The 15,943-nt window shown below is 41.9% G+C and overlaps 1 protein-coding gene across 1 annotated transcript in view; it reads left to right on the forward strand.

Moving 5' to 3' along the window:
* The first annotated feature begins 1,565 nt into the window (after positions 1-1,565).
* The window catches only part of LOC117542787 (solute carrier family 45 member 3), a 54,303-nt gene continuing 39,925 nt past the window's right edge, over positions 1,566-15,943 (forward strand). The window contains exon 1 of the mRNA XM_034210630.1: positions 1,566-1,671. The gene's annotated coding sequence lies outside the window, so the exon portion shown is untranslated. The remainder of the gene's footprint in view (positions 1,672-15,943) is intronic.

Consider the following 15,943-nt stretch of genomic DNA (forward strand, 5'->3'; position numbering starts at 1 on the left):
GCAGTTCAGCAGAGAGCCCCAAACTTTCCTTTCCCTGGCCACATCAACCAGCTCTGACTGGGGGATCCCAAGGTGCTCCCAGGCCAGCGAAGAGATATAATCCCTCCACCTGGTCCTAGGTCTACCCCTTGGTCTCTTCCCAGCTGAACGTGCCTGGAACACCGGAGGCGCCCAGGTGGCATCCTAACTAGGTGCCCGAACCACCTCAACTGGCTCCTTTCGACGCGAAGGAGGAGCGGTTCAACTCCGAGTCCCTCCCGGATGACCGAACTTCTCACCTTATCCCTAAGGGAGACACCAGCCACCCTGCGGAGAAAACCCATCTCGGCCGCTTGTATCCGTGATCTCGTTCTTTCGGTCATGACCCATCCTTCATGACCATAGGTGAGGGTAGGAACGAAAATGGCCCGGTAGACAGAGGGCTTTGCCTTCTGACTCAGCTCCCTTTTCGTCACAACGGTGCGGTGGAAGAATATTAAGTATGATTAATTAAAACAAAAATATATACATAGAGAGAATTGTAATAATTGTTCCTTAAGGAAAATAACAAGAAACCTAACGTATATCATAGTCATAGACATAAACCATAACATCTTCTCTGTTCTTAATTGAACATTGTATCAATGTGTTTTCTCACACATGACAATAGGCAATTGTAAGTGGAAACCTTGTCTTTTTCTTGGAAAGTAGTAACGTTTTCGCTGCCAGTGAAGTTGTTCCCCACAGAATAGAATTATTCAGTGATAATTGATTTCCTCACTTCTTTAAAATGCCTGGGAATTACAAGTCCGAGGAATGGCATGCCAGCAGTGGCTGGATAACAATCTGGTGGGCCCACACGGACATTAAAGGAGGAAAAACATTTTGATGGTTCACTAATGATTAAAATGCGTAAGATTACAAAAACAGCATGATATGAATCCAGAATATAGTGCAGAAGCTAGTGAAAAGAGGGATAGTCATGGGAAGACATTATCTGTTTTCCCCCACATGGATAAGGTGTGCCTTCATGTAATGATCCAAAGCCATGACATGTATCTAAGTAAATTAGAAAGTGCGCTTTCTTTCTGTAAAATAAGTGGGATGACCTGTGAGACGTATTGTTTACAAGGTAAATACAGGAAGGATGCATCATAGGAGTAGAGAGATAGAAACGAAAAAGTAGTACAAAGCTGTGAAGAAGATGTGTATTTTTTTAAATGGTGACTAAATAGGTCTAATAATATCAGAAGACCTTTAAATAACAGTTTTTATACGGTCGTTTCCTTCACTTCACCGGCTTTGAAAGTACCGGAAATTGCCATCTTTCTGGCTAAAGAAATAAAAGCTTGTGTGAGTGTGAGGCAATAATAAACATTACAAAATGGAAATAAATATTACAAAACATATCATGTGCGGCTTTATTTAGCTTAGTATTAATGCATTTCAAAGTATTTATCCGTGTTGTTTGTTCCAGTATTACAAGTTGTTATTCAGTCAAAAGGCGCCAGTTGCGAGCACTTTCGGTCCACTTATTTTGAAAGTCCAGACCGGAAGTTATATCTGTAATAGCAGGCAGCTTGACAGCCGTGTCACAGCTGGGAGTCTGGCTCTCTACAAGTTGAACAACAGCCATACGTCGCGAGCGAGCAAGTTGCTGCACGGATTTCCCGGAGCTGCACTTAAATTAAGGTGAGGTTGCAATCAACAGAGTGATTCAATGGAGTAACATATGTATTTGACTGCTACTACACATCGTTAGCCTTGCTAAAAAGACACATACCGTACGCAGTTCGCCACTTTATAACTTGACGGTCGCTGTGTGGGTTACAATTTATTCATTGTATGTGGCTGCCTAACGGTGGACCGCGTCGAAAAAAGCTGAAAAGGGGTTTAAATATTGACCAAAGCGTCGGCGTGTGTCGCAGGTTATTGTTCCTAATCCATACGACGTCAGAAACAGTAATTTGTCAGAGCTGAAAATGGATGCGTGTGATTGTGTTTGGTTCGAGCCTGCGGCTGAAAGGTGTAGAGTAGCCAGGGTCCAGCAGCATGGTGCTTTCTGGAAGTTTTTTCCACTCTGCGTGGTTGCCTGCTGCTCTTCCACCAGGCTTCGGGCACACTGATGTGATGCCAAGTGCCATGGTGGCATTAACTTTACACACGCTTAGCGACCGTTATAACCTCCTCTCTCCGTCCACACGAAAGCCCTGGTCTGATTTGCTGTAAACATTTGGCGCTGTGTTGACGAGAACCCCGCTGTTTTGACACATGACTATATGGGGGTGGAGGCGTTTCAGGACACCCTGTTTTGGAAAGTGGCTCCCTAACTATTCCAACTGGCAGTGGCATAAAGCACTTTAAATTATAGTTGTTTTTTGTTGGGTTTAGAAGCTTCAAATAGTAGGTTTGAGAGTCAGAGATGCAGATGCACACACTTCATGGCAAAAAATAAAAAAATAAAAAAAGATTGTGCTGCATTTAAGAAGGCTTGATTGGAAAACGTTGGCTGAGGTCCCAATTTCGAAACACTTTTCCCCAGAACTTGTTTTGTTCAACAGTGCGTCAGCATTTGTTGTGATGAATGACTCCGACAGTTATTTCACAATTTCCATGTATTCTTTTTGTACAAATCTTCAACTTCCTTGTGAAACGGATTACTCACTGATATCTCTTCTCTTTTAATGTTGTGATTGTCAGCACAAACAAGTACCACAGGAACTTAACCAATGTTAATGGCGAAATTAGAGTGACTCACATTTTAAAATCGTGTATTAAATACTGTCTACTAATTGTTTTTTACCATCTATATATCATTTATTTGTAAAGCAATTGACACAATTGTGATCAAAAAGATGATGCTACATACTTTTGTCACTTTATTTTCACCCTGTTGAAATTTCTTTCAATAAGAATCACATTGCCTTAGTGTCGTCTCACTTTTAAAAGCCTCTGTCTGATGTAAATGACTTTATTTAGAGAATGTAAACTACATGTTGTACTAAGTAAACTCCTTCAAGCTGCAGTCCTGAGCTAAAAGTTTCCCTGCTTGTTTGAATGTGTTTTCTGACTTGTACAAGACCCTTCAAGATTCAAAGACCACATTAAGAAGGAAGCGGATCAAAAGGTTAAACCGCTCTAACCCATGACAGAGAGACTTTTATTGTCACCATGACCGTGACTCTGCCGCTACACAAAGACCTCTTTCCCCTCTCCATGGTCCACTCAAGTGTGTTATTCATTCTACCCCTGAAAATAGACTCTTCTCTTTAGCCTTATTTGCCCCGCCAGCTCTTCTCTTGACACTATTTCATTTACAAACCCAAACTCTTTTGGTTTAAAATGATACAAAGTCAGATTGTGTCCTCTGCTAGTATACGCAAAACTAGTTTCCACGTGAGATCCCTGAGGTTTGATGCAAAAGAATATGAGCAGTAATGAATGATCAGTGACTAGCAGTCATTCTGATCTCAGAGCAGCAGCCGCATTCTTAGCGCGCACTACTTTCTAAGTGTTGCCCCAGGAGGAGTTTGTAGAGCTCATCTGCTCCACGGTGATGGAAATGCTGCTTCACCCAGGATGATGTGGCTAGACCAGCTGGCTGTTCTCCGACTGCTTTCTGACAATCTCACATTCCCCAAAGCCAAGCGCACGATAATCACCCATCGCCGAGGAGGACACCGAGCTACTTAGGCAGACTGAAGGCTTTGCAGTTTTAATCACTCGTAGGCCGTTTATCTCTCGCTTCTATTTCTCTGCGCTGTGAACACCTTGATGAATCACACTTCTTCATATGTTCTGGAAGGCAGGTAGTGGATTATGTGGTGGGTGTGATTTTCTTTTTAGCCAATGGGGAGGGCTTGAAGAGCTTCTGCTGGAAGGGTATTTGGCTTTTCCCCCCCTTTCTCTTAAGCTCTGTCCTCTTCAAAGCATTGTGTGCTGCTGTTGCTTTCGGATCGTGTGTAGCCATGAACAATCACAGGTATGCGATCTGTTCAATGGTTGTCTCTCACATCAGAGAAGTGCAGGAGACACTCACTTCAGTGGGAAAAGTGCTGTTGTGTGGCTCCCGTGACAATCCGATTTCTTTACATTGCTTTTCATGTCCTAGTTTGGTCAGATTAGTGCTCCAATAATCTAAACTGTGTCTTTCTATACTTCTTGTTGTCACAGGAGATTTATCCTAGTTGTCACTGTTCCGTAGTTTTATGCATTATATTGCCTTTTTTGAATTTCTGTCAGTTTAGATGAAAACTTGTCTGCACTTACGTCGGACCAATTGCCTTGAGGGTTTTATGTAAACTGAGCTGTTGGCTTTATATTGACAGAATCCATGCTGTCGGGTTTCTCTGTCTCTGTGTGAACTTCAATTATTTTCATTTCTAGGATCTGAATTCTGTATTTTGTTGATATCCATAGGCAAACATTCAAACCACTTGGGCTTTGCACATTGCCTGCTGAAGTGAATGTGTCCCTCAAGTGCTAATCATTGTAAAAACACTGAGCTCATTTGTTGAAACAGCAGGAGGGAGAAACATGTAACGGTAAAAGAAAGTTGATGGGGGGGAAAAAAGTTAGTTACTTTTGTTGTCCCGTATATGTTTCCCCCTGGAGTACAACAAACACCAATCAAAGGCAAAGCAACACCTGCGCACAGACTGGGAACATCTTGCAAGTGCTGGAATGCACATTATTAGAGCGCCATAACTCACTAACAGCAGGGGAAAGGGCTGAATATTAAGAAACCTGTCTGGTTCCGGGATCTCTCACTGATGGGAGGCAGAGGGGCGCATAAGTTGTTCCCAGCTCTCTGCAGGCTGCAAGGTCAAAGTCCAAACTGTTTCCCTGTAATAGTGCTCTGCAGCCAGCTCACAGATACCTCATTCACACCAAAGCAACTCCGGTTCAAGCTCCGTGCTAGAGCTTTTCAGGTTCAGAACCGGTTCTTCGGTTTAGCGGAGGCTCTTTTCACACCGCCCAGAGTCCGACTGGTGCTGCGTCATTGCGTCATCGTTTGCGTCATGACGTAACCGTTTGCGTGCCTGCTTCATAAAGCCAAACCTTGCGGAAACCCCTCACACCGACAACAACAACAATGGCCGATTGTGCTCCAGCTTCCTCTGTACCTCTTCGGAAGACCAGATTCCCAGTAGGTAGCTGGTCTCTTCAGTGGACCACTGCTGCTTGTTAAGTTTTCTCCATCGTTGTGTACAAGCTGGCTAAAACGCGGGCTTCTTGTTGTTGTTCAGGAGTTGATCCTGCCCCTGCCCCCGCCTCGACGTAAGCATGGCGTATGTGGTGCTTTTGCTCTGGCCGGACAATTTTTTGGTGCTTGAAACGAACCGGATTCCGGAGCTAAGAGGCTGCTCCGCTGCGGTGTGAACAGGAAAACCCGGTGCTTTTCAAGCTCCAGCTCCGAACCGGCCCTGAAACACCGTTGGTGTGAATGAGGTAAGAGATGAGCGCCTATTGGCTTCTCTAATGGGCTGTAGCTCAAATAAAAGATGACAGCATCCCTACCACCAAGGAATGTCACCTCTGTGACATTGTTATCATTCAGAGTTTTCATTGTTTGTGACATTATGGTAACTTTTCCACTGTTGTTATTTGAGAATGTTATCAGCCAGTTTCCATTTTAATGCCGTGACAAAGAATTTTATTCAAGAGCGTTGACAAACTCCAGTTAAGTCATTTGTTCCATTACATGCACACCTAGGGCTATATATTGGCAAGCATTTAGGATATGTATCATAATACAGGGATAACAATGTCTATCGCCATACTGTAAACCTTTTCTTACTATTCATTTAGTCCTGAAATATGTTATCAATGTAAGATGCATTCACCTAGTTTTTGAGAACGAAACAGTATCAAACAAGTTAATACCGCAATGTTTAAAGGGGACCTATCATGCAAAATGCACCTTTGGACGTCTTTTATACATGAATATGTGTCCCCGGTGTTCCAGGGAACTCACCAAGTGTCAGAAAACACAACCCTCTCTATTTTCCTCCTTCGCCAAATCTCTAAAAAAGTGGCTGAAACGGATCTGAAAAAAACGGATCCAGATTTCAACACTTTCCTACGTCACAAAGAGACGTGCTCTGCTTATTGGTCAACTCTCCACCTATCAGGGGAATGAGCCACGGCCACGTGCATTGCCGGGATCAATACCAACCATCCGGGAGCAGGCCAGTGAGGACACATCCAATTTTGAAGCTGTAAGTTTTTATTTAGCGGTGTTTTTCCTGATAAAGCTATCTCTAGCTTGTAGCATGTAGCATGTAGCTTTGCCGTATCAATGTCGCCTCAAACCCAAATAGTAATCGGTTAGGTGTTTATATGTTTTTGTAACATTTTATATTGTACGCTCCGCAGTCTTTGCTTTGTCTTTTATTTTAATTATCAGGCATTTGCTAACATGTTCAGACATACTGCCGTAATGGCCATCTGTGTGAAGGCTGTAAAGCCACGCCCTAGCCGATAACACAAGTATTTATTCTCCTATTTATTAGTATTTTGTATCCTCTAAAATCATATTGAGTAAGTTATAATAACAAACGTAATCTTCTGTAGGTAAGTGCCGTTTTTTGCAGCGTTATATGTAAAAGCTTTTGTGATTGTAGTCTCTAAGAACGATCAGATCTGTAAGCTAAGCTACGCTACGCTAATGAGACATGCCGTTTTTTGCAGCGTTATATGTAAAAGCTTTTGTGTGTTTACTTGTTGCGCACATGAATATAAATGGGGGTGTGTGAGGATACAACACTGTGTGTATGTATGCGAGGGGGGACACACACCACGAGTAAAACGGAGCTAAAGCCCCGTTGGTATGTTGTTGTTGACAAGGCCTTACCTAGCAACAGGCTAATTAGTGGCTAGCACTCATTACAGTCAGTCTACTGAGCTCAGCCCCTCTCCAACACATCATCTGTATTGAGTCAGAAACACAGCATGCACGTTACGGTTCAAAACTAACTCAGATTGGAAAAGGCTAAGCAAAGAGCTTTGCTAAATAGAGAGTTTTAAGCCCCATCTTTTGGGATTTCAGACTATATTTATCCAAATAGTATTTTCTCATCCTGAATACTAAATTGAGATGATTTTGTTCCAACTATGTTTTCTTCTTTACAGGCCAGCACCTCACATACTTACTAATTAGTGACAATTTGTACATCCTTTGCTATTATTTACATTTTTTTTCTCATGGCGGAAATGAAAGACTGTACCTGGCAGCCCTGCACTACAATGAAAACGCTGAGCGTGCACAAGCCACTACATCCCCTGGAAACCCTCTGTATAAACTGCAGTTCCCAAAGGCCAGGAAGGGAGAATGCAGAGCAAAACCAGTAAAGACTGACCCCACATTCCGTAAGTGTTTAAAATATTTATTATACAACTATTTACAAATATAAAATTAGAAAGAACTTTCAGTTTTTTACATGCATATACTAATCTAAACCACATTTTTTGTTGTGCTTTTTTTTAACATTGCACAGGCTACGTGGCCAACTTGATGGACCTCATCTTCGACCAAGTCTTTGTGGACCCTGCACCATTATGAGCGACCTGACAGGGACGAGGTCATCGCCGGGTATGCTACACGGTTCAATTTGACTGTCTGAACCCAACATAGACATTTTGCGGATCAAGAAACTCCTGCCTCCCTGAGGACAACGCAGGCCGGAATCACCACTCTGATCCTGCGTCCAAGGAAGCCCCAGCACCAGCTCACAAAGCTTCTGTAGGCTAGATACCTGTGACGCCTGAAATCATTAAAAAAAATATTTAGTGTAATTTATACAAAATACAAGTACATTTCGTTTTTTTTTATGGGTTCAAAGAACCGTTCATTTTGACAATAAAGTTCAGAGTTGATATCAAATGTGTCGTGATTATTCATGTTTGGATGGGTAAAGAATATTCTGATTTCAAAAGCATAAGGTTGTGTGTGGACTTTTTTTGTCGTACACATGGGTGTGTTATGCCATTGCTGTGTAATAATATATATATATAATAGTACATGTACAATGAAAGATTGCATAAAGCCATATACACCAGTATTTATTTCCATGAACAATATTAGCATTCGTTTTACAATTTCAGTCAAAAGAAACAAACCACTCACTGCTCTATTTGCCTCAACTGTAGTCCACCATGTTCAGCTCTGTAAATATTCAATGCATTCTGCAGGGAGAACACATTCAGGCACACAGGCTCCAATCCAGGATGGTCCACCATACAGGTTATAGAGTCCTCAAGTTCCTGCATCCGTCTTGACACCTAGTGTGATAAAGATATATTGAATGACATGTTAAAAATGTATTCTCTAAACAGACAACTTAGTGAAGCTATCAAAAATGTTACCTGTGGTATCTCCATGCAGCACACATTCTCCGTTCAGAAGGCATCGTGGCGCAATTTGCACATGTACACCTGTAGAAAGAAGTCAATAACTGAGCTTTTAAAAAACACATGAAACTACACACATTGCTGACAACTGAGGTGTTGTTGGAGTTATACTTTTTATCACCCTAAGTTATTGAACTTTCCAACGGTTGTTGCACGATGTTGGAAGAAAAGGACTAAACTATTAATAAACGCAATGAGGCCATTGTATATATGCTGAAAATATGAATGTCTCCCTTTATAAATATATATATGTATCGCTGTTTTTGCGTTACAAGCTCTAAGTTATAAACTGTACACATAGCATTCTTGCTAATTAGCCAAAATATGAACAGAATAAGTAGCAAGCATCGTAACAGAGTAAAATAAATAGGAACAACAGCTTGTCAACTAACCATTCAGAAACGTCCTGCTGCAACCGAGATCTTTGCACCTCCACCAAAACCTCCGCTGCTTCAGGGTCAGTCTCTGGATCAAATTGATAATACGCTTGAACACATGCATTGCTCTGAGATGACATGTTTATTCCACACTCGTAATCACAGCAAGCATGTTAACGTGACTCTCACCGGCTCATGCCCCCTCTTCTGCAGGGGGCGTGGTCAGCTGCTGCTCAGAATTTTCAAAGACAGGCTTGGAAAAGAGCGAAAATGAGCGAAACGAGGCATGGCTAAAAAATGATCTGTTTGGTATTTTGAAAAATAAAATGTATAAATATACCTTATATAGGTATGGTCATACACTATATCATTTAAATATAGCATGATAGGTCTCCTTTAAGTTAATATTTTATACACCTTCATGAAAGTCCTCTGATCAGGATGTGCGTGGCTGAACTTCTGTCAGGAATACCCAGGGATTACTCCTCGGACCATGGTTGATTTTAATTGTTGTGAGAGGGTGATGGCATATTCAATTCAGCCATTTTGGTTATCTTTGTTCTTTTAATATAGGGTTCTCTGATTGAAAATATGAATCTCATCTTCAGTTTTGCATGAAATCGCCCCATGCCAGCGTGTGTGGGTGCGCTGGCACCGGTTCAGTTCTCTAGTGGCTTGCTTGGCCAACTGCTTTTCTCTCTAGTCCTAATTTGTTGCTTTGTATTTTTGTCATTTAATCTTGAATGTACTGCAACACAATGGGTGAAATGTGCCAAGTGCACAACAGTTTTCTAGAAGCAGAATCATTAAGTAAATGAGGGAAACATATAAGGGGCAGTCATTTGGTAATGCTGGAAAATGAAGTGGTCTCTACTAGGGCTGTCCCGAATACCATTTTTCGGGCTCCGGATATTCAGTAGTAATCAGCCGCGAATATTCAGCCTGCGCGGGCGGGGTCAGCAGCGAACCGCTTCAACACGTGTATTTCGGTTTATTCACGGGATTCATTTTGTTATTCTACAGTATTGTTGTTTTATAGTTAATGTATTAACCCAATTTGTGTTCTTTGAAATTGAAAAGGATATTGCATTGTGTTTGTTACTTTCGTTGCAGTTGTATATGTCTTAAGTGTAATTTGGCTTGGCTTCCTATTTTGTATGGACATGCTTTTATTTTGAAGGAGAGTTAGCACTGTTGACAGGAAGTTGTTGTTGCTATGGAAACAATGTAAAGGAGAAAAAGTAATATCTACATATAAAGACGGAGAAAGTAAACAATAACGTTTATGGTTATGTGTTAGCACCCCGAAGAGGCACAAGCTCTTACATTGATATTGGAGATTTCAATAAATTCTATTTGGCAGCCGCAGTGCAAAGCGGCTGCCAAAAAAAACTGGGAAAAAAACGAATATCCGAATAACGAAATTGAAACCCGAATAGTACTCCAACGAACGGATATTCGGATATTCGGGTACAGCCCTAGTCTCTACTTAAATGTATCCTCCTTCTCTCTGTGCAACACAAGAATATATGATGGGTGCTTTTTTTGTTCTAAACTCCATTATAACCATACTGAGGCATACACTTATCACTGTCATGTCAAATTGGGTATCCAAGGCATTGGAACAGCACTCTGAAAGGGTTTTCAAAATGTTCTGTCTGGCTTTATTCATGTCAAATCGGCCATTAGAGTGTTTTTCCTATCAGTTATTTTTTCGCTCCAAATGGCCTCTGACTGATCTCAGGAGTCACCAAGAACCACGTCTCTTCTTTGCTCCTTTTTCCTCTTGTGTTCATACATTTGAGTCATAAATCCCAGGGATGGTTGCAAATGTAGCAGCTACCATCATAACAAACCTAACTCTCAGACCAAACTGTTGGCGTTTGCCTTGCATTGTGGTTAACGTAGGCGCTGTGCAATGAGAGTCCAGCAATGTTATAGGAATGCAATGTTAAATCAGTGCAGTATACTCTTTTGAAGTAAACCCATAACGTGAGTGTAACTCTACAAGTCAAACAAGTTCAGAGTAAGAACACATCTTATATCAGTGCCTTGCGTCTGGTTTTTGTATATGTTTATTATAAGCATGGATCCTCTTTTATTAACTACACTTTTGGAAAAGTGTAGCCACAAGGGCAGTGCTCACTTCCTTTTAGAGAAGGAGAACAACAGACTCAACAGTCTGACTCTATTTGCGTTGTTTCACTCTGCTTTCCTAATTCAATTGACCGACCTTACTTAGTTCTGCCCACGTGGTTCAAGTGTGGAAGGAACTGCGTGGCATTGGAGGCAAAACAGCCTCAGGTCCAGCTCTCACACAAGAAAGGGGAACACACGGCAAACGAGCCTATTGCTTTTCCGTAATTCACCAGTAATGAGAAAGGCTACTTGAGAGTTTGACATGGCTGCTGAGCCACAGTCCAAGTCCAGATGAGACGGGCCCTGGGGCGGGGATAACACAGGCTTGTCCCGAGACATTTTCCCATGGTGATAAGGACTTGGCCAGATGTTTGTAATACATATTCACACTCTGTCTTTGACTGAAGCCAGAGACGCCCCACAGAGTGTGTGAAGAAGCTGATCTAAAGAAGGCTGGAGAGTGTGCCATATTATGAATGACCCTGCAACCTCGCTGATAATAGTCTTACTAAAGCTACCAGGAATCACCAAACGAGAGAGACAGTAAAAGGTTTCCAACTTGTATAAGCCCTCTTTGAAGTTTGTCTCTGTGAATGGGAACACGGCATATTATAAGACACCACAGTGTTCTCTTTCATGTAGCAAGCTGAAAGGGATGCTATTTAGTGTTTGAGCGAGACCTTTGATATGTGAGATACTCTGAGCCTTGTGAAAGGATCAAGCTTATGATTTGAGTCAATATGTGTTGTGTGTGCTTTGATGCCTCGTCCTGCCACTTCAGTGTTTTGTCCGAAATGTTTTACACAGCAGTCTTGGAGAACAGCCATGATGGGCTCACATATGTGTGAAAAGGCTGCTGCTCATGCGCAACACACAAACAGATGCACAAAGCCACATCTAATGGGCTGTTCCATCCAAGATGATGGTAAACAATGTTTCGTTTGTGTTGTTTGGAGCGTCCTGTCCGAGGTTTAGAGGACAGGATGTTAAACGAAGGAAAGATTTGTCTTGATTACATGTTTCTTTTGGTAGCAAGCTTTCCGTCTTGTAGAGCTGATGACTGACATTTCTTATTTACCCAGCACGCCCCGGGTAGCCTTCTGCCTTTTAGTCTTCATTTATGGGTTGTGAATGCAAGTATAGTAACGTTGTAAAACGCGTGTGTAATTGTGTTTTATGCTGCTGTTTTCATGTTTAAGCATACTGTATAGGCTGCATTAAACGTGATTACAATGTCGCTGCAGAACACTTCATGACTGTGGACAGTATGTTTATTTAAATGTATGTAAATGTAATTGTGTGTCCAAGATTAAGCATGCGTGTTGGGTGACGGTGTGTGTGTGGGTTCAGTCCTTCCTCTGTGTGCTGCTGGTTGGAGAGGGAGAGAACGGACTTTGCCCTTCTTCTCCATCTCTACCATCTGGTTTGTGTAGCATTTGACTGAGGCGTTAATCATTGTGCCTTGGGGCCCACTACTGCTCTGACAACAACTGGAAAAAGGAGATGGACCTGTTGATGTCCATCTGTCCTTAAGTCTGTCAGTCCTCTTTGCTCTGCAGTATTAACTGTATCCATGCAGCTGGAGGGTTCATGACCTTGGTGTGTTGAGTTTCTTGATAAACAGCTGGAAGTGCCTCGCTGGCACCATTTCCTCCATCCTTAATGTCTTTCAGCCCTCTACTTCCTGTTACTCCATACTGCTACTCTTTTCCATGCTTTCTTTGACATTTGCTGCATTTTTTAAATGTCTGCACAAACAGTCAGGTAGGGCTGCCCAATATATTTATGGGTATTGCGTTAAACAGGGCGTGAAAGACCCTTAAATGCAATATGGCCGTGAGGGATATCTTCAGCATCAGCACGAAAAAATGGTCCCTTAAAATGCAACAATGGTTCTTTTTTTATTGGAGTCTTTTGTTTGAACAAGCATTTAAAGCTGTTTCAGACCCCGATCTTGTTCTGTTATTTTTGCTTCACCACTGTTTTTATGTTGTTGCAGCCATTTCAGAATTCCACTCATTCCTCTTATCAACGTCTGAATCTGTCTGCGCTTACGCTTACTTAAAGCTATGTCAGATGTCGCATCTAACTACATTTGATTTAAAAGGGTTTAAATTAAATCTCGGCGTAATTATGTGATGCTTATATGTATTATTTAACTGTTGTTTGAAATGAGATAAAATATGTACAGAGCATGTTGTGCTTCCAAGGTTATTCTTTTTATAAATGTCTACAAACTTTGATTCTTTTGAATATGTGGCCCTTCAGCTGAAATGCTCCTCTCGAGCTCTGTTCCTAAATATCTATAGACCACCCAAATACTGTGCAAGCTTTTTTGATGACTTTACTGAACTGCTGTCTATAGTATGTATTGACTTTGACCGTCTAGTCATTGTTGGTGATTTTAACATCCATGTTGACAACCCCCAGGACAGAGGGGCTAAAGAACTGTTTTGTGTTCTTGATAGCTATGGACTGACTCAGCATGTGACGGAGCCCACGCACAATAAGGGGCACACTCTGGACTTAATTATCTCAAAGGGTCTGAATATCTCTAAGGTTGTGGTGACTGATGTTGCACTGTCTGACCATTCCTGTGTTTTCTTTAAGAGCTCTATTTCTGTTCACAAAAATGTTCAAAAAGAGATAACCACAAAGCGATATTTAACTGAAAATACTAGGGAAATGTTTACTCAGAATTTTTCTTCCACACTTGCCCCTGCTAACATCTCAGTAAATGAGCTAGTAGATCATTTTAATTCAAAAATTAAAAATGTTATAGATGCCATTGCTCCAACTAAGGTAAAGGAAGTGTCTGGCAAGAAAATATCTCCATGGAGAAAGGCCATGAGCGTGAAAACAGAAAAAAGAGAATGTCGAAAAGCTGAACGCAGGTGGCGAAAAACAAATCTCCAGGTTCACTTTGAAATCTATAAAGAGAGACTGGGCCTTTATAATTTGGAATTGAAAAACGCACGATAATCGTCCTTCTCTGACATCATTACCAAAAACAACGCACGTGCCTTGTTTGCTATCGTCGACAGACTAACTAACCCCCCCAGTGTCAGTAGCCTCTGAATTTCCAGGGCGTGCAATGATTTTGCCTCCTTTTTCACTGACAAAATTCAGGAAATCAGACAAGCAGTCAGTGCCTCTGCATCAGGAACAGCAGATGTGTTGTCTCTGTGTCCACTTAAAATCAATTCAGACACCATGACACAATTCCATCAGATTAATGATAAAAACCTAGAGGACATTATACAACTTCTGAAATCCTCCTCTTGCTGCCTTGATATTATTCCAACAGGATTTTTCAACGATGTTTTGCCTTGCATGGCCTCAGATCTACTTCATATAGTAAACAAATCTCTTCACTCAGGTATTTTTCCACAGACCCTGAAAACTGCAGTCATTAAACCGCTCTTAAAAAAGAATAATCTAGATGCTTCAGTAATGAACAATTACAGGCCCATATCAAACCTCCCATTTCTAGGTAAAATCATTGAAAAAGTTGTTTTTCAACAGTTGAGTAATTTCTTGCATTTAAACAACTGTTTCAATGTGTTCCAGTCAGGCTTTCGTCCAAACCACAGCACTGAGACTGCTCTTGTAAAGGTCTTCAATGACATCCACTTAAACACAGACAGTGGCAGAACTTCAGTGTTAGTATTATTAGATCTCAGTGCTGCGTTTGACACTGTTGACCACAGCATATTACTAGACCGACTGGAAAACTGGGTGGGACTTTCGGAAATAGTTCTAAATTGGTTTGAATCCTACTTAAAGGACAGAAACAACTTTGTTTCTATAGGTAAATACACATCTGAGTTGACAAATATGACATGTGGGGTTCCTCAAGGCTCCATCTTGGGGCCTCTTCTCTTTAACATCTACATGCTACCACTGGCTCAGATAATGAAAAACAACAAAATAAGTTACCATAGCTATGCAGATGACACACAAATGTACGTAACAATTTCACCAGGAGACTATGCTCCAATTCAAACACTGAGTAAGTGCATTGAACAAATCAATGACTGGATGTGTCAGAACTTTCTCCAATTAAACAAAGATAAAACTGAGGTAATGGTTTTTGGAGCCAAGTCAGAACGTATAAAAGTTAGCGCTGAGCTTCAGTCTGCAATGTTCAAAACAACAGATAAAGCCAGAAATCTAGGTGTAGTCATGGACTCTGACCTGAGTTTCAACTGTCACATTAAAACAGTTACTAAATCAGCCTACTATCACCTAAAGAATATATCTAGGATTAAAAGACTAATGTCACAGCAGGATTTGGAAAAACTTGTCCATGCTTTATCTTCAGTAGACTCGACTACTGCAATGGTGTTTTCACAGGTCTCACTAAAAAATCTATTAGGAAGCTGCAGCTGATTCAGAACGCCGCTGCTCGAGTCCTCACTAACACTAAGAAAGTGGATCACATCACTCCTGTTCTGAAGTCTTTACACTGGCTTCCTGTGTGTCAAAGAATAGATTTCAAAATACTGCTGCTGGTTTATAAAGCACAACTCCACAGTGGCAAAGCCCCGGGGGTGGATGAGATCCGCCCGGAAATGCTGAAGGCTCTGGGTGTTGAGGGACTGTCATGGTTGACACGTCTCATCAACGTTGCGTGGAAGTCGGAAACGGTACCGAAGGAGTGGCAGACCGGGGTGGTGGTTCCCCTATTTAAAAAGGGGGATCAGAGGGTGTGTGCCAATTACAGAGGCATCACACTACTCAGCCTCCCCGGGAAAGTTTACTCTAAGGTACTCGAAAGGAGGGTCAGGCCGATTGTCGAACCTCAGATTGAGGAGGAACAATGCGGATTCCGTCCTGGTCGTGGAACGACGGATCAGCTTTTTACTCTCGCAAGGATCCTGGAGGGGGCCTGGGAGTACGCTTATCCGGTCTACATGTGTTTTGTAGACTTGGAGAAGGCGTATGACCGAGTTCCCAGGGAGGTACTGTGGGAGGTGCTGCGGGAGTATGGGGTGAGGGGGTCTCTACTCAGGGCCATCCAATCTCTGTACTCC

Source organism: Gymnodraco acuticeps, unplaced genomic scaffold (genome assembly GCF_902827175.1).
Source record: "Gymnodraco acuticeps unplaced genomic scaffold, fGymAcu1.1, whole genome shotgun sequence".
Taxonomy (NCBI): domain Eukaryota; kingdom Metazoa; phylum Chordata; class Actinopteri; order Perciformes; family Bathydraconidae; genus Gymnodraco; species Gymnodraco acuticeps.